The 19,842-nt window shown below is 40.6% G+C and overlaps 2 long non-coding RNA genes and 1 pseudogene across 2 annotated transcripts; all 3 read left to right on the forward strand.

Annotated features, from left to right (window-relative positions):
• Nucleotides 1-3,016: 3,016 nt before the first annotated feature.
• Nucleotides 3,017-3,429, forward strand: LOC133890206 (protein LURP-one-related 8-like; annotated as a pseudogene).
• A 3,448-nt stretch (nucleotides 3,430-6,877) lies between these two features.
• On the forward strand, nucleotides 6,878-13,167 carry LOC133890106 (uncharacterized). The gene is made up of 2 exons (XR_009903995.1): nucleotides 6,878-12,088; nucleotides 12,717-13,167. It is a non-coding gene; the product is annotated as an uncharacterized LOC133890106 (long non-coding RNA).
• Nucleotides 13,168-16,285: 3,118 nt separating this feature from the next.
• On the forward strand, nucleotides 16,286-16,857 carry LOC133890463 (uncharacterized). Its single transcript, XR_009904042.1, has 3 exons — nucleotides 16,286-16,384; nucleotides 16,472-16,638; nucleotides 16,723-16,857. It is a non-coding gene; the product is annotated as an uncharacterized LOC133890463 (long non-coding RNA).
• Nucleotides 16,858-19,842: the final 2,985 nt, after the last annotated feature.

Genomic DNA, 19,842 nt, shown 5'->3' on the forward strand with positions numbered 1-19,842 from the left:
GTAGCCAGCTACTGATCATGCCATCTCTATCTCAGTCTCTCGGATGCTTCATCCTTTCAGGAGTGAAAAGGAGTGCATGTCTCTCGTAAGTCATATCTCTCTGTGCATTTTTGACTAATGCATGTCCACCTAGCTCAGCTGCTACATGCCTACACGGCTACACCAGTGCACTACACACACACTCGTGACTCGACTATATTGTATTTCTATCAACTTTAGCTTTATTCTATGACTCATTGAGTGACACAAAGTGAAAAAAGCAACGGGCAAGAGCAAGGTGTAAATGATTACTTCTCTGCTTCCATTTAATCCTCCAATTTGATCTATATTTTTCTACCACACCAAGTCACAAAACACAGCAAACAACCATTTTGCCTCATTCAAAATCATGTGTTGTTCGGAGCAAGCATGCCAGAACTACCCAACACTCCATTAGCCCCCCTCTAGTTCTTGACCCTCGCCAGTTGTCCCCAAGCATGGGAGATTATGGCATGAACCACCGTCACATGGACGGTCTCAAGGGGTACGAGGATAGCCATGCCAACACAAATCCGATGGAGTCTAAGGATGCGAATCATGCCTCTGTTGGTAACACGTCTACCTCGACCGGACAACGGTCAGAAGCGTGGAAGCACATAAAGTTGTTTGAGGAAATACGGGGTGGTGAGAAGGTATGTCTCACAATTTGCAATTATTGTAATGCTAAGTTATCTGCATCTACAACAATAGGTACTGGACATTTGAATCAACATTGGAAATGGTGTAGAGAGAAGGTTGCTTCAGCTGCACGGATAGCCAGACAACCTATACAAATACAACTTACCTTCACGCCTGACGGTTTGGTAAGCATATGGAAATTTGATCCTTCAGTAGCTTATCAAGAAATTGCTAAATATATAGTTTCTAAGGATCTACCAGAATGGGTGAAAGACTTAGTTTTGAGAGAATGATCCAACATGGTTTTGTCCACAATATCAACGTGTCTCTAGAAAAACTACTAAGAATTACATTTTAAAATTGTTTCATAGTCAATTAGACGCTTTGAAGCAAAACTTCCATAATGTGACCTACTCATTTGCTTTAACATCTGTTATTTGGACTTCATCACACCAAAGAACATCATATCATAGCGTTGTCACACATTATGTAGACAACAACTATAACCTAAATAAAAGAGTAATAGGGTTTAGACTCATCGATGAGTCACATATTGGAGAAGCCATTGCCACACGTGTGCTAGAGGTTGTTAGGGAATTTAAAATAGAAAAGAGGATTATTTCTATAACTTTGGACAATTCATCAGCCAATTCAAAAGCAATAGAGGACCTAGAACCTCACATACAGAGCTACATTGGTGGGTATGTTCTCCACCAAAGATGTATGTGTCATATCATCAACATCATAATGCAGGCATGTATGACAATGGTAAGTAGATATTTGAAAAATATTTGTGGTGCCATTCATCTCATCTCTAGTTCACCAACAATGCTTAGTAGTTTCAAGGACTATTGTAAGGCTCAAGGTAAGAAGCCAAGGAAATTCAGACTTGGCATGAAAGTGCGTTGCAATTCAACATATACTATGTTGAAGTAAGTGAAAGGTTATGAGAGAATTATTACTGTTTTTGTAAAAGCTCATAATACTGGTTTACTACTTACAGAAACTGATTGGTACATTGTTACATGTTTACGATTTTTTCTAAAACCCTTTTACGAGGCAACAATATAGCTGTCATGTGTTTATTATCCTACATATTGTTTAGTAATAGAGTGGCTATTAAGAATTGCATCCATATTTAATGAAAACAAGGATGACAATATTTTAGCTCTCATTGTTGAACAAATGAAAGATAAATATCTAAAATATTTCTCTGCTATCCCATATCTCTATTCTTTTGCTATTATATTTGACCCACCCAAAAAAGTTGGGTGGTTTGGAGCTTGCTTTGCAGAAAATAGGTGAGTTGTTCAACCTTGATTTCTTGGATGCCTACAATCATGTGAAAGAAGAAGGATTTCAGGTTTTTCAGTTATACCAGGGCAAATTTGGATGTAGCCCCCCCCCACCCCCCCAGTTTTGAAGTCTACGCAACAACACAAAGCAAGGAAGTCGAGTGCGGCCAATTTATGGAACAAGATCAAAGGCAAGGGATCTGCATCATCATCTCAGCAGATAACTAGGTCATCTTGGAATCCTATAGCAGAGCTTAACCACTACCTTGAGCAAGATATTTACACCCATGATCCAATGCTTGCAGACAACAACACTATTAACCTTCTTGCATGGTGGAAAGATAAAGAGCGATTCTTTTCCGTGTTGTCACACTTCGCACGGGACATTCTCCTAGTTCCATTGTCGACCGCCTCATCGGAAGCGATGTTCAGCATGGTGTGGAGAATTAGTGAAGAGAGGAGATCATCGCTCACTCCTGAAATGGTAGCATCAATCACCTGCCTCAAAGACTAGGAGAAGGCGAATGCTAGCACACAACATCAATTTGAGGATCTGGAGATCAGGGGGGTATTAACGGATCTCGAGAACCTTGATTTGATGATAATGAGTAAAACATGTATGTAACGGTGTATTATATTCTTTTTCTTACCGGGGAACCCCATACTAGGGAGTAAGGTTTTTAACTATGCAATCACATTATAACACATTATATGGTAATAAAACTTCTCTTTTTTTCCTCTAAAAATATTTGATACTTCTATTTTATGTATTATATTCTTTTCTACTCTTTTATTGTGCTCACGGGCTGATGCAGTGATATGTACAGCTTCATGTATACCGTGTAATTTGGTTTTGTGAGTAGTGCCAAACGCATTGCCCCCAAGGCTCTAAAGAATCCAAGAAAAAGATTGAGCAGTTCTACCTCTGTAGCTCCATGCCCCCACCTACTCCTTGCAAGTTGCAACTTTCAAGTTGCAATCAAGTCCCAACTAAAAAATCCCAATCAAGTCCACCTACGCCTCCACGTGACGTGTATAGCTGATTAGCTTCATGTTCGAGTTTCATGGTGTTCGACGCCAATGGTAACCTCGTATACCGTGTGGATAGCTACGCATTCGACTCCCACGTCGAGGTCGTACTCATGGACGCTTGCGGCCACCCAATGCTCATCGTCCGCTGCAGGAGGCTAATCGGCCTGGGCGCCGACCAGTGGCTGGTGCACCTCAGCGAGGAGACGCGGCGCATGCCGCCGCTCTACACCGTGAAGTGGGGGGCGCCGGCGCAGTACATGCTTGGAGGGGGCCACGTCGAGGTCGTGCTCATGGACGCTGGCGGCCACCCCATGCTCTACACCGTGAAGTGTGCATGGACATGTTCCGGCTGGTGGTGCAACCGGGGATGGAGGTGTCGCTGGCCATGGCCGTCGTTCTGGCGCTCGACCAGCCAAGAACGATGTCGGGCCCGTGCCATCGTTGACAACTTTGGAGATTTTTAATTGAAATTTGGTTTAGGATTTTTTGTAAAACATGTTAAATGGGTTTTTGATGTTATATAGTTGCGCCACAAAAATATTAGGATTTTTTCAAGCACCAAGCATCTCTGTCCAAGCTGAGATAGAGCTGGAAGTTTTTCAGCTCACGGGACATCTCGCGCAGCTCTTTTCTGCCCCACAGTCTACTTCCCTGACCGGTGGGCCTATGCCCAACCCTGACCCACCTGGCAGCCTACCCAGCTCTCTTTCCTTTCCCACATGCATCTAGGGTTGAAAAAGGAACAGTAAAATCCCAAACCGACTTATATCGTTTTCTGACTTTTTTTTTATCATTTCCTATTTCTCTACAACTTATATAAAACCAGACCGATTCGGAACCAACGAATACGAAAAGAAAATAAAAAACAATCTAGCCTGATTTCCGACCGTATTTTCAAAATACCATATTTCACCGGAAATTTTCGAGTAAACTCCGAATAATTTCCGTTTTTCCAGACTCAGGTCATTCTAATTTTTGTAGGTCTCGACTCCATACCAGGCTAGAGGCCTAAAAATAGTAAGATAGTCAGCTATACTTTAGTAATTTTATAATTTTTTATATAATAGATGAGTTCTTTGTAATTTTCATGTTGTAGTACATTTTGTGATACTTATGGAATAGTTTTGAATTGTGATATTAATATATTGAATTTATTATAAATTATCTAGTGTGAATATATTGTATCTTATATGGTCGAGTTAAGATTTATTCGAGTACTCAAGTTAAGACTAGTATCGTCGTATAGACGAGTTATAAGTTATATCGTTGTATGGTCAAATTAAGACTTAAACGTATCTCGACAATTGTGTGGATACTTGTCTTTTGAGTCATGTTCTACAGGGCGGTGTTTTCGATCTAAATTTTCGATTCCCGATCGTAATCGACATGTTTCCGTTCTGATGGCTTCGTTTCGAAGTTTTCGATATTTCTAATGTCATAATCATTTATTATATTATCGTTTCCGATTTTGATTATGAGAACAAATGTAAAAGTGAAAGTAATTTAGTACATTTTTCGATCACTTTCATCCCTATATGCTTCTACATGTACAGTCAACACTTTCTTCCTCCTCTAACTCCCCTCACCGGACCTGGTGCCTATGCAGTTGCTACTGCGACTGCAACTTAAGCAATCATACTACCATTGTAACAGTCAATCTGAGCCATCAATCTAAAAAATAAACGGACGGCAATGCGTGCAGTCGTTATTGTGCAGTCGACTGCGACTGGATCTCGGTGCAGCTGCTCCTCATTTCAGTTTGAGCAGAAAACTCTTTTCCCTTCTACAAATCTCACCCAAATATCAAAAACGAAGTTCTGCATGTTATGCCATTGCATTTTCAAATATCTCAGCTTCCAATCCATCCAAATATTATTTGCATGCACAACTATTTGAGAGAGATCGAATGGAGATATGTAGCAGCGCTTCCTTCCGATTTTTCTTCTCCTCACACCAATCAGACAAGCAGCAGCTCATCCTTTTGCTCCCGGGCGCCACCTTAAATCAGAACAACACCAGCAAATCCGTGCCACTGCTTCCTCTTCATTCTTCTTCCCCATGTCAATCAAGAGCAGCAGCACTTATCCATTCTCCCATGGCTGCAGCCACAACAGTGCTTGTTTCCCAGCCAAATCACCGATCGAATCCACCTCAGAGAAGCCCAGAGCCCTCACCGATCTCTCTCTCTCTCTCTCTCTCTCTCTCTCTCTCTCTCTCTCTCTTGTGTCCTTCACCACAGAGCTCACCCGGCCAGCACAGCAACAACAGTTCCTCTCATTTTCTCTCCCTCAGCCGCACGCAAGAACAGAGCAGCGCCACGCCGCACCGGTGAGTCTCGCACAAAACCAGCGGCACCACCACGCTACACTTCTCACTGTTTCCTTTTTGCTCGTTCTTGCCTGAGGTGGACCACCTCGACGGAGTGCCCGGTTCATCTTCCGTAGCTCCGGTAGGCGTGCCATGGCAACCAATTCATAGAACCATCGGATTGGATCTATATTCCTGAAGCTCCACCACCGCCGTGCACAGCCACCCGGTGCTCTGCCTTGGCACGCTGCTGTCCAACCACTCCATCTCCACACGAGAACGCCGACTGCTCGGTGAGTAGCTGTGGGCCATGTAGAAAGGTAGAGAACGCAACGAACAGAGTTTAGCCATGGGCTTGTAGCTCCCTCTCTGTTTCATTCTCTGTTCAAAATGTGAGGGATATATCTTTGACAGCTTAAGGTTAGTTAGAAACAGGGTCACGGCTAAGAAAATCAACTAATTACTTTAAGATAATGTTCGCCCATGAGCTGCACCCAGTAATTCTTGAGATCAAATAAGAGATAAATGAAAGATACACCAATGATGCAATGGGATCTACATGTAACATAGCTAAAAGTATCTTGAGCTAAGCACATGGTTGGATCACGAAAAGCTACAATTGGTGTCCCTAACATACAAGTCCCATGCGGTAGCATCAGAAGTAAATATGAGTTTTTGTCGTATTGATAAATCTGCTAGATCGTATAAAACGCGCCGTACAGAAATTGCAGCTCCAAAAACTGTAAATCTAGTTTTGTTAGTTTTGTAATGTCATGCTCTAGATATTACAAATATTTGGACCCATGAAATGCTTACTGAAATGCCTGCAATTGATTAAATGTGCTAAAACTTCAGTAAATCATAATTAAGTCATGGCATGTCCAAAGGTGATGAAACCAACTCTGTTAGCCTCCTTGTATCGTGATCTGTGTAGGAGAAATACATGCCAACCTGAAATAGTTGTTTTCCATGCTCGAATTGTTATGTTTGCGACAAGCTAGCCAAAATTGTTGATTTTATAGGGAAGTAAACTAAACTCCACAGGGGATAAAACCACTTCTAAAAATCTTGTTTAGTTATTCTCTACCTAGTAAAAATAATGGTTAGCATGTCTTTTGTTTCCTTATCATGAGTTAGCAAATGATCGCTCTCTTCGTATGTTAATCCGCTAAGCGAACCCTTTGGGCAGCACCTCACTAAATCATTTATACCATGAGCATATAAAATCATAATTCAATGATTCTTGTTGCATTGTGCTCACGACTCAATACCACATCTGCCACTAAAATTTTGTGCCACTTGGAGCATTTCTCATAGCATTCTATCATGTTAATTGTAATGCACTTTTCATCCCTTCAGCAAACATCGAATCGGAGAGTGACGCGGTTTTTTTTGAAGTGGAACCTGAGTTTGTGGTTGTTCTTAAGGATAACGAGCCAGCTCGGCTTGTTTGGCTCGTTTAATATAACGAGCAGAAAAGCTAGCTCGGCTCGGCTCGTTTGGCTCCTGAGCAGCTCGTTACTTTTTCTTTAAGGGAGTAGCTCGTTACTAGGATGAAAAAAATATAAATATCTACTAAAAATGCATCGATAAAATCATACAATAATAGCAATGACACCTACAAGTATATTACTTCTTTGCATGGGTTAATCAGAGGTATAATTGTTGTAAGCTGAATCTCTTATGAAAGTTTTTCAAACCCACATGCAGCACAACAGTAGACAGATCCATCTATATATATTCTGCTACTGGAACAAAACATTCCTCCAAAAAATATATATGAAAGAACGTTTTTCACATATCTATCTATACATACAAATCCTAAAGAAATGATCGATGGGAGAAGAAAAATGATGAGAGCTGCATCATAACGAGGAGCTGATCAATAGAAAACCAAGTAGACTGGCGAGGAGCCTCTTCGTCGAAGATGATGATGACCAATGAGCAAACTGATGATCACAGTGAAAGGGAGCGATATGATGCAGACGATGGCATTGGCTCGTTTGGCTCGCGAGCTAAAAGTCTGGCTCGACTTGTTACATTTTGGAAGGAGCTGAGTCGAGCCGAACCAGAGCCAGACACGAGCTGAGCTACCACATGAGCTTTGAGATTTTCGTCCCGCCCTAAGCACATAAGCAAGGTAAGTATCTATGCATACTTCTCCTATATTTTGGTGAATTATTGATTTTTAATTTTTGCTTGTTATTGTTAGTGTCGTATATGCATGTTAAGTGAGCTGGTGCTAGGAATCGGGTAGAAGCTATTTTGTTGCATTTATCCCTACCTTGATATATTGTTGATCTCCCACTATAATAGAAACAGTCATTTGAGTTGAGTCATCAGTGCCGGTTAGGATAGAATCGGCACTAATGAAGTATCAATGTCGGTTCATACCTTCTCGTGCTCGATCATCAATTGAGCTGGGTTGAGCCAGTAATGATACTAAGTATTAGTGCTGGCTCTTGGAATAAACCAGAACTGACACTTTAGTGCTGGCTGTTAACCATAGTCGACACTGATACTAAGTATTAGTGCCGGTTCGTATTATGAGCCGGCACTAATAAGTGTACAGTCTATAAAAGATGCCTTCTTCTCCCCAAGCGCGAACAAAATAGAGAGGAGCTATGGTCTGCTTGGCTCCCGCCATTTGTGCCCAACCTTGCGCTGGGAGATTTCAAAATTTGGAGGAATCTACGTGACCAAGTTGGTTAGTAAGATAATCTATATTTTATTTTTACTTAAATTTATTTGCTAGATTACTCTAGGTTTGAAAGTATGTGATTGCTCCAAGTGATGAATTTTGGGGGGACCTACAACTCCAATTGAGCCCTAATTGAGTAAGAATTACAATTTTCTCATTGTAGGAAACATAGAGATGATCTATGACTTTTCATTTGTAGCTAGATTTTTTGCTCGATTGCTCTAAATTTGAAAGTATGTGATTATGCTATGGTGACCTGGATCTCCAATTTTTTTAGTAGTGATTTAAGAAAAATATATTAACATCACCTCTAAATAGATTAAAACCTAGCTCCAGTTTTCTAGTAGTGAATTAGTAAAAAAAGATTAAAATCACCTCTAAATAGATCATGGTGGGGAGAAGAGTAAGGATAAAAGACCCCCCGCTAAGATGGTTTGATGTTTCCCTATAATCTCCCATTTAAAGCGATTGTTTGCTAACAAAGTGAATACTGAGTTAATGCAATGGCATGCCGAAGGGCCCAAGAAAGACATAATGCTTAGACATTATGCTAATGGAATGCAATGGAGGAACTTTGATACAAAATATAGGGAATGCAAAGCCAAAATGAGGAATATAAGGTTCGAGTTGAGTACGGATGGGATGAATCCTTTCAGCAACATTAGCAATTGTCATAGCACTTGGCCCGTGACTCTCTGTATCTACAACCTTCCATCTTAGCTGTGTATGAAGCAGAAGTTCCTTATGATGCCTTTGTTGATCAATGGGCTGAATCAAACTGGCAACGATATCGATGTGTATCTCCAACCATTACTTGAAGATCTCCTTATACTATGGAAAGATAGCGTACGGGTGTGGGATGAATACAAACATGAGCATTTCACCCTACGCGCAATGCTATTCGTAACGATCCAAGATTGGCCTCCTCTTGCTAACCTGTCAGAACAAACTTTAAAAGGTTACAATGGTGCTACAATGGTGTGTATGGTTCTTGGATGAAACAAGGGATTGTGGCTAAAGAACTATAAGAAAATGATCTACATGGATCACCATAAGTTTCTACACCCGTATCACCCATACCATAGGAATAAAAGAGGTCTTGATGGGATAGTGGAGACTCGTCTAGCTCTGAAGTTTCAAACTAGGGAATATGTATATAAGATGGTAAAGAATCTTAGAGTTGTCCTTGGAAAGGGGAAAGACAATACAAAATTCCTAGCTAGAAAACTCGCTCCTATGTTTAGAAAGAGATCAATTTTTTGGAACCTATCTTATTGGAATCACTTGATGGTCCGACACGCAATCAACGTAATGCATATGGAGAAGAACATGTTTAATATGTTGATTGGTACCTTACTAGACATACCTGGCAAGACAAAAGATACACTCAATGCCCGGTTGGATCTGGAAGATATGAAGGTAAGGAAAATTCTGCATCCTAAAATCCTAGGCAGTGGGGCAAATGAACTTCCCACAACTTGCTACACCCTGAAGAAGGAAGAGAAGATCAAACTGTGCAGTTGCTTGCATGGATCAAAGTTCCGACCGGTTACTTCTCCAATGTAAAGAGATTAGTAAACATGAAAACTTTGAAGTTAGTTAGCATGAAGTCTCATGATTGTTACAGGATGATGATATAGTTTCTTGCTGTTGCAATTAGAGGTATTCTACAGGATAAGGTCTGAGGTCTAATCATAAAGTTGTGTTCATTTTTCAATGTAATTTCATAGAAGGTCATTGATCCAAGCAAAGTAACAAAGTTGCAGGAAGATATGGTCCATACTGTATGCCAGCTTGAAAGTATTTTCCCTCTATCATTTTTGACATAATGCCCCATCCCATTGTTCACATCGTGCATGAGATAAAGTACCTTGGCCCCATTTTTCTACATCAGATGTATCCTTTCAAAAGGTTCATGTCAGTTCTGAAGAAATATGTTCGTAACCAAGGTCGACCGGAAGGTTGCATTACCCAAGGCTAGGGAACAAAGGATGTCATTGAGTTCACTGTTGACTACATGGATTTGAAAGCAATTGGTAATCATGTATCTCACCATGAGGGAAGGCTAAAGGGGACAGAGACGCTAGGTCATAGTATAGTCTGTTCCAACGATTATGTTTAATTCACCCACACACATTTTATAGTTTTGCAACAATCAATTATAGTAGACCCGTATGTCAATATGCACATGCAAATGCTACGGTCCACAAATCCTACAAAGTCAAAGGATTAGATTGCAAGAGAGTATAGAAATAATTTCAGTAGTTGGTTACATAGACACATGATGGATAAAGATACATATGATGCATTGTTGGAAATGTTGGCTAATGGTCTGTCAACTACGATTCATATATACAAAGCATACGGCATAACGGCTACACATTTTATATGAGAACACAAGACGACAAGAGCACTAACCAAAGTAGCAGTGTCTGTATTGATGCCTACGACTGCGATGGCAACATGACGACCTACTATGGATTCATAGTGGAGATTTAAGAATTTCAATACGGAGAACAGTTGAAGATCCCCCTCGATCGGTGCCAATGGGTCAAATTCCCAGGTGGAGTGAAAACCGACAGTACGGTATGACTACCGTCAACCTCAAATTCGTCAGATACAGAGAAGAACCATTTGTGCTTGCCAAAGATGAAACTCAAGTCTTCTATGTAAAGGACACGGACCAGTTAACAAGAAGGAGCGCCATGTGGTTCTTGAAGGAAAAAAAAAAAAGAATGACGTTGTTGAGGATGTCGTCGACGAGGAAGACTACAATCAATTCGATTACCTGCCTCCTTTCAAAGTGACCTGTCTCTCATTGATGATACTGAGGAACCTACCTATGTACACCGCGATCATAACAAAGCTATAATCGTTAAATGAAATCAGCTTTGATGTAATAATTAATTTAGGATTCGCTGTAATTTGTATCAAGGATATGTATTAAGTAAGAATATGCTTTATTTTGTACTAAGTAAAAAGTTTGCATATGTCATTTATGCTTTAATTAGTACAAATAAAGCTATTATATTATAGTTATAGATCTAATTTGTATCTACTAAGAATATACCTTAATTTCTATTAAGTAAAAAGATTTAATTTTTATTAAACATATAAATTTCCTTATGTAACAAAGATGTACTACACAAATTATAAACCTAATATATAATAAATTACAGAACTAAATATAAAACAAAATGTTTTTCAAAAAAAGGAAAACAATATCAGTGCTGGTTATAGGAAAAAAGCGGCACTAATATCCCTAGCATCAGTGCTGGCTTAGTTGTAAAACCGGCACTGATACTGGTATCAGTCCTGGTTGTAGACTATAGTCGGCACAAGATACTCTACACACCAGATGGTCCGACGTGCAGACCGGATGCATCGAGGTGACAACACACACTGGATGGTCAGGTGTCTAAAATTTTCTACACACCAGATGCTTTGCGGTTTACAATGGTTGTGGACGGCACACACCATATGGTCCGACGTTTAGAATTTATGCATGCTGGATCATCTGGCGTTCACTGCCTCCCTAACGTCGTATCAGTGCCAACCTGATTTCATAAGCGGCACTGATAGTCAGTGCATCAGTGTCAGCTAGGTTATGCAACTGGCTTGATAGTCCATGCATTAGTGCTAGCTGGATTCTACAACCGACATTGATGCTAGTATTAGTGTTGATTGTAAACCACAACCAGTACTGATACTCTATCACTATATATATTAGGACTTAGCCGTAGCCTCTCGATCCCTTGCGCGTCTGCCAATTCCACTACCTCCCGATGCCGCCAGCCTCGGAGCCCACTGTCTCCCCAACATTGCTATTCCCGGAGCCTTCCCCGTTGCTATCCCTGGAGCCCTGTCATCCCCATCCCCGTCACCGTCCCTGGAGCCTTGTCATCCTCGTCCCCGTCGTCGTCCCCGTTCACCATCCTTGTCACGGTTCCCAAAGCCTCACCGTCGCCGTCCCCATCATTGTCCATAGTCCTCATCCCCGTCGCCATCCCCAAAGCCAATGCCTAGCCCTCTGATGACCTCGAGCTGCCCCACACAGCAGAGGACCTCGACACCACCGTCCAACACCACAGACAAGGTAAAATTGCTAGCTTTGTACATTTTCTTCAAGTTCTTCAATATAGTAGCAGATCATTTCTTACTTTGTAGTTTAAATTTTATTAATATGGATATGTATTAAGACAATAAGTGTTTATTCAATCCGAATTTGGGGTATTTATCCGAATGACTCGGTTCATCATGTTGCTAGTAATCAATATGATTATGTATAGTAATTGAAAATACTGTAGGGAGAGCACCATATTTTTCAATTCAATTTTTTTGACAATTATATTACTGGTGTGATCAAAGTAGTTAAAAGTTTCGGCTTGCCTATTCTCTTACTTGTTTTAGGTGGATCCATTTGAGCGGGCAATACTGGTATTGCTGCACTATTAAGACAATAAGTGTTTATTCTCCATGTTTTATTTGGTATAAAATAAAAACGATATTTATTTTGTAGTAGTGGGCGGCACAAGCAGTGTTGATAGTTTTCAGCCACAAACAAAATGTTGTTTCATATTGATAGCCTTTAGATGGTTGTTCAACACTTGTACTGAAAGTGATACATTGAGATATTAGTAGTTCTTCCCATGATCTTTGATGCCACTTGCAAGGCTGAAGCTGTTGGTAATGCTAATTTTTGTTGGCTGAAACCTTGTTCACAGATCTAGCGCACAAGGACGGTAAAATGGTTGTGCACTACATGGTGGTTGTTTGGCAGCGTTTGGTAGCTTCAACTCCTCAAGTTCTAGACAGTGACTCGAGTTCTTACAACAATTTGGTGAGTGGTGACCACTGACAGTTGCATGGTAGCTTCTACCTCTATAGATGAGACGCAACTACTCTGGAATGTGTTTGGAACATCTGATTGTGCATATGTATCATTGCTAGCAGACAAGATCTTGAGTGTAGTTCATTTTTTTTTCAATCAGACAACTATTCTTGCGAGTGTTCACATATTGTTGACCTTTAGTGTGTACTTGGGTTTTCTAGTGTGGCGTCGCTTGATTCTCCCTCGTACTTTAGTAACTTTAGTGGCAGTTTTACACAATTCTATGAAATGATGTAAATTGAGATGAGTAATTCATTGGAGCAAATGTTAATCATATAACTTCATTTATGTGCACTTTACTCATTGTTTCCTTAAATTCTACTAGTGCAATCAATGTGGTTTATTGAATGATTAGTTGGTGGCATGGTGTTCTCTTATTTGATCATCCCATTGGATGCGAGAGATGTTTTCTTTTACCATAGCAATGTACGGGCCATTCAGCTAGTGCTTTATTAAGTTGCACCGACCATTAAACTAGATGTGTTTGACCTAAGCAACCTTGCTAGTATTGCATTTGCTAGTCTATTTGATGCATTTAAGCATAATCTGCTAGTTGCTATTTCTTGATGTATTCGCTAGCTACCATATATGCTAAATGTCGATGTTACAAGAAATTTGAATAGATGGAACTTTTATATAGGAATGACACATACAAAATCAAGTTGCCGCCCACACGGATGTGCCCACCGATACAAGGCCCCTCCTCTGATCATGATCCAGTCTCGAATGATGCTCGGGAGCAAAGCCCGAGTGCATACCTCAATTTGAATCAACTAGAGGTTGATGCTCTGAAGGGTCCGACCACTGATGATGCGCTCTCATCTCTGACCACTGATGCTACACCAGTGGATCAGTCATCTAAAGAACAGAGGTGTGGCCGAAGTCCCAGCAAGATGCTTGAGAGATGTTTTGTCATCACAGAGGTCGATTCAGCTAGGGATCCCATAAACCTTTAGATGTACTCGAGCTATTCAAGACAACATGCGGGTGTCTCCTAAGGGACCACGTCGCAATCGCGTATAGAACTTGGAGAGGCAAACAAGCTAACTAGTGAGCGGTTCCCGATAGCATCAAGGATTTTATGTGGGGCAAGTTGTCGGAAAAGTTTGAGTACCCTGAAGATGCAACATAGCCATAGCGAAGCATTAGTCCATAGTCATAATGGGCAGAATTTTTAAGAATTTTAAGGGTAAATTGTACATAGATTATCACTTAAAGGGTTGAATGCTAGACTGGGATGATTATCCGATGGTGGAAGATTTTTGGAATGATTTTGTGAAGTACAAGGATTCAGAGGAAGAAAAAAAGAGAAGAGAAGCAAACAAGGACAACTCCTAGAAGAACTTATACCCCTACAATACCGACTCACACGGGTACGTTAGGAAACTTGACGAGTGGGAGAAGATGGAAGAAGACGTAACTAAAAGCGGTGCACACATGTGATGGCTGAGTGGATTCCATGAGCGAAGAACTACTTGTATGGGAGAGGGGTGACTCTTGCAACCGATGGAAGCTTATGCTTCAAAAGTGAATGAGAACTGGAAGTCGTGCAGAAGATTAGAGATGCCCACGTCCAATGTTCCTAGGGCTCTTTTCAGGATGATAGGGAGAATGACAAGCTAACCTTGGTACTGGGAAATAAGGAGCACACCAGTCGCACACGAGGTAAGGGTTTGAGGTCTTGGAAGGTCCGATTCCAAAAAAAAACACCGACACTTACAAGAAACAAAGAACATAAAATATTGATGAAATGATGGCCATTCTAACATAAGAAGTGCAAGAGGAGAGACGGATGACAAACGTAAAAATAGCAACAGCTATGCAGCAAGCTAGGGAGTAAGCCAGGTAGCAGTAGTTAGTCAATGCAGATAATGATTTGTTCATGAGCCCTGGTGATCCTTGGAGCATCTGCGCGTCCATGGGGCTTCCAGAAGAAGCCTTAATCCATCACCGCATGGACGACATCACAGAAAGCACACCATGCAAGCTTGTCGTGCCCACCTTGGGTGTTCCCACCGTGATGGCTAGACGTCTAGCTGAGCAATGGGAGGAAGAGACTCTCTTCAATGGTCGTCTGATACCACAGGGATACGCCAGGGTACACGTGGACAATGTAATACATGTGTACCGTAAAAGTAAGTTAGATTACCCTGGAGATACAGGGAAAATGAGACTCTAAAAAAACGTGGGCCATTATGTCCTGTGGCGTAAGTGCAACATATTGTTTGGTGAAGACACATACGAGTCTGGGTCTAATTCAGAGTCATCGGACCCACCCAGAAGATCTTTGCCTCCTCCACCATCGCCTCCACAACCACGAAGAAGATCTCCAACCCCTTCGCCGCCATCGCCTATCCCGCTTCAGAAGCCGATAGCACCGGCACAATCTCAGAAGTTGATTTCATCTCAAAAATTGACTTTGTCACAGCAGTGAGCAACAGCTAAGAAGCGGCAGGCAACATCTAAGAAGCTGACATCTCCTCCCCTTATGATAAAACTTCTAAGGAAATTAGAAGGAAAGCGAACATCGATGTCACTGTGCACTTCAAATGTATTAAGCCAGAGAAGAGTTCTATCGATCCAGCAACAGTTGCCAAGTTTCTTCAAACTTTGGCTAGACCTGTGGACCCACTGCTAAAATCTAACTACGTGAGCATCATGGGTAAAAAATAGTTGAGGAAGGCGTCGTGTGAGAAGGTAAAAAAAACAAAGAGCGCTAGAATAACTAGAAGAATTTGAGAGAAACTTTCTAATTGAGGCCGGAATGATAAAAGAAGCACTTCATGATGAGTCCAAGGTTGAAAAACCAAAAACTATATGGCAATATAAGCTTGGCAAACCACTGGTTGAGTCCCTGTCAGAGCTAACAACCGAAATGTGGAGATTTCATTCGTGGTACTTGACACAGTCAAAGGCTGGTAGATAAATGTTCACATTCCAATACATATATTGTGATTTCCTCCATGGGGATCTGGATACATTTGGATGAAATGTATCAAATGTACCAGCAAGATACCCTTAGCATTCAACTCATAAGTTTTTGGACTCTATAAGTGTCTTACATGTATAATTTATAGTATATATTCTTGTACCATTAGACTGAATGTCTTAACTTTTTGTGTATGTAAATGAAGATACACACATGTGATCAAAAGAGCATCACTGAAGTAGGATTCCTCGACCCATGAAAATGAATCAGACGATGGTCGCCACCTAGCCACAAGCAACCGAGGATTATGCATTTGATTTTATTTCAATGTACCAATTAAAGAGATACATACTTTTATCTTGCAATTTTGGGTATGTGTTTCCCTCCATGTTTGTTCTACTCTTTTTGAGCATCATGACATTAGGACTTAGAACTAATTACCTACGTTGACATATGTGCAGTTTCCACTAAGCTCTCTTTGTCATCCAGACTGACTATAGAAGTATCGTTGTCCTCGATGCGAAAAGAAATCCTAGAGTCGAATACCAATTTGTCATAGACTTGCTACAAAGGTAAACTAATCATTTTATTAATGCTTTAGTAAACTTTAAATTGGTTGAATATAAGTCAAGTTACGGTCAATAATCACACACGTACAGGGTGTACGTGCGCTACGTCAAGAGGAAAGGATATTCCGGAATGGAAAGTTGGTTACAACTTTCCTTGTATGATGCAGACTGAGGGCAATCATTTATGTGGCTACTATGTATGTGACTTCATGCATGGATGGATCGAAAACGATTTTAGTACCATTATCAAAGCTGAGGTAAGTGGTATACATATTGATGATTAATTTTCAGTTCCTACTCGTGTTCAAATAGATTGATTTCTTCAATTCTAGTAATTGCAGGACCTCAAGCTGGAAATAGGTGTCCTCATGCCACAGAGAAACATCGCAATTCAGGAACAACTCTACAGGTTCATCAATGACCAAATCATTTCATAGTCCAGGTGGTACCATGTTTTCAAATGGTGATGTTCGAAAGCCATCCCTTCACCAAGCCTTTGGAGTTCGTTACCTGATTCTTCTCAAGGCAAAAAGCATAGTTTAGGGTCTTTAGACAACAAGAAGAATTGAATGACATTGCTTCTTACCATTTTGTTGCATACTTTTTAAATTTGGACTTTTGTTGCAAACTTATCTTAGTTATGAGCTCTAGTCAATGACATGTTAAATAACATGGTTACATATGTATGAATGAGATGAGATATGAATGAATTATATATGTATGTGAGATTATATGAGCTGAGAAGATTATATATGCATAAGAAACTTGAATGCATGTTTATCTTGTTGTATGTGTTGTATGGGACATTATTGGTGTTGTTACTGGCAACAGCTAGATTCTGTATGGGGGGATAGGCCATCAGTGCGCGCTCATGACAGAAAGCTGGCACTGATGCAGAGACTATCATTGCTAACTTTTACCACAAACCGGCACTTATAGTCTATGAACTGGCACTGATACTCATTATCAGTGCCATTAAAAAACTGACACTGATAGTCTATGACTATCAGTGTCGAGTGATCAATGTCAGTTTAAAAACTGCCACTGATAATGTTTCTAAGCCAATGCTGATGACCATTTCTGTACTAGTGTCTATCCTTATAGCTTGTGTATAACCATGTTAATATCTAACTTACAATTTATCCTAAATACCTAGCAATGCATAGGTAACTGGTAGAAGTCGAGCGGTGGATCATCTATCATTTGTGAGCTATATGGCTTAATTATGATTCACAAAAAATAATGATATTGGGATGATGAGTTGTGAGATTGAGACAATGTGGGCGGTGTTAGGGGGTGATCGGGAGAGGGACCCAGGTACCATAGATCACTTGTATCATTTAAAGCACCGATCGTTGGTACTGTTGACTTAAGCACTTTTTTATACTTCCATGTATTCAAATAGGGAAAGAATGGGTCGATTGTTTCATGAATACCAATGTTTGGTGCATGACTCCATGGTGTGCGCGTGGAAAAGAGCTGCGTGTGTGTGGAATGAGATAAAGGAACAAGTGACCTAGTATGTGCCCTACAGGGTTTAGGTACTTGGTATCATGGAGCTAGGCTAACTGGGCGGGAATGGGTGGGAAAAATGTTATTACGAGGACTAAAAGGATGGATTTGTATCGTATGGGTAAATATGTACTCCCCTGTAGGGTGTAAAATCAATTCGAATTGATACGCTCTCGGTTTTGGGCAAGCTTAATGTTCATTAGACATCATCGTAGAGTTTAGCTCGGTTTGTGGTATGTTGGTATGTGGGATGTTGGGAGATGAATCTTGTATGTCTTATGTTGAGAAGAACTTGATTACTTGTTGGCTATATTTATGTAAATGTTGTCATATGTTGATACCATATGTTGTTGCTTATATTAGTTGCTCACATCATGTGTCGTTTAAATTGCTTTTCATATAAATCAATTTAACTTGTGGCATATCCTTGCTATATTCATCCAAATGCATATCATTCGAGTCAGGAATATATATACTATATGAGTAAATCTTGCAAGTACCTTCGTACTTACGGTGTTATTGTTGAGTTTTTGCAGGTGATGATGAGCTCGTTTTTGGCTACTTTGTGCCCGCCAATGCCGACGGAGAGCAAAAGTAGCGGTTATCTACTTGATGCTAATCAGATGGTGCCTTAGGGCAAATGGCACCACCATATTTTGCTATTTTGGTTATTTTCCGCTGCGCCATAGACGTTTAGTTGCTAGAATGAAGTTTCCATGTAATATAATTCTCTAGCATGTTTAATGTCTAATTGAGAGCTTGAAATTTTAATGCCAGCTCCTAACTTTAAATTTTAGCATGTAGTACTTTAATATATGAACTTGTAATAACTTTAAAGACTGTAATCTATTTAAATTACTTACTTTTTATTATGTTTTAATGCGATGAAGCTTGTTGTAAAGGTGTGTTTCGATCTTGAGCATAAAACATATATCAAAACTACCAGGATCAGATTCGCTTTAATCATTTAGTCGCTGCGATTGTTGCTTTGAGATGTGAGTTAGCACGTGGCACATCGAAAAATAGACATTTGCTAATTCTCATATTATTGAACAGTTGACCAATTTGATTCGAATACAATTTGAACGGCTCTCACACCTTCACTCTAGGCCGCTGCCACCTGCAGCAAGCCTCTCCAGCCGCCCTAGCAGCAAGCCTCTCCAGCCGCCCTAGCAGCAAGGTCCTCCGCCGCCCTCCGCCCTAGGCCACTGTCACTCTGTCGGTCACACCTTTGGTCGCCGACAAGGTGAGTTTGTTCTTCGAATTTCTGTTGTATATGTCAATCTGAGCAAGGTGAAAGAAGAAACTATAGATGCATTTTGCTCTCTGCCAAAATGATCGAGGATCTGTTCCGCTTTTGCGTGCGTAACAACTCTCCTAATTGAGAGGCTCCCTAGTAGTAGAAGTGTTGCATTTAACTACTAATCGAGGATCGGCGATAGCTTGCTCATTCGCTCCGGTTAAAATACGTGCCTGAATGGTCTTGTGTTGTGCATGGGTGTTGGATAGTTTTCAAGGGTTCATGCCCGTGTCTGTTGTGTTCATTTCAGTCAGCATAGCCTGCATAGATAGAGGGCAGCCTTTTCAATGCCAATGTTCAGTCTACCATCTTTGACATTTGGTACGCACTGGGGCCTCCTGAATCCTGATAAAAATGTCAGTTTGGACTTTGGTGATATATGGCAGTATTATGTAAAATGTCAGTCTAGAACTTGTTGAGACTGTCAGAAAATTCAGAAACCAGCGAGTTGGAATGGTCGAACGAGAGGTACAGTTGTTTGTCCCCTTTGTTTCGACTCCTAGCTCAGTTGCAAGACACCCTAAATTCTGATTTAGTAGGCGTTTTAATCAAAGAATGTTATGCGATAGTTGAACACTGTCCAACAGTAATACACAATAGATTAGCAGAAGACACAATCATTAGCTATCTAAGGGCATCTTGTTCTGCT

This window comes from Phragmites australis, chromosome 14 (assembly GCF_958298935.1).
Source record: "Phragmites australis chromosome 14, lpPhrAust1.1, whole genome shotgun sequence".
Classification (NCBI taxonomy): domain Eukaryota; kingdom Viridiplantae; phylum Streptophyta; class Magnoliopsida; order Poales; family Poaceae; genus Phragmites; species Phragmites australis.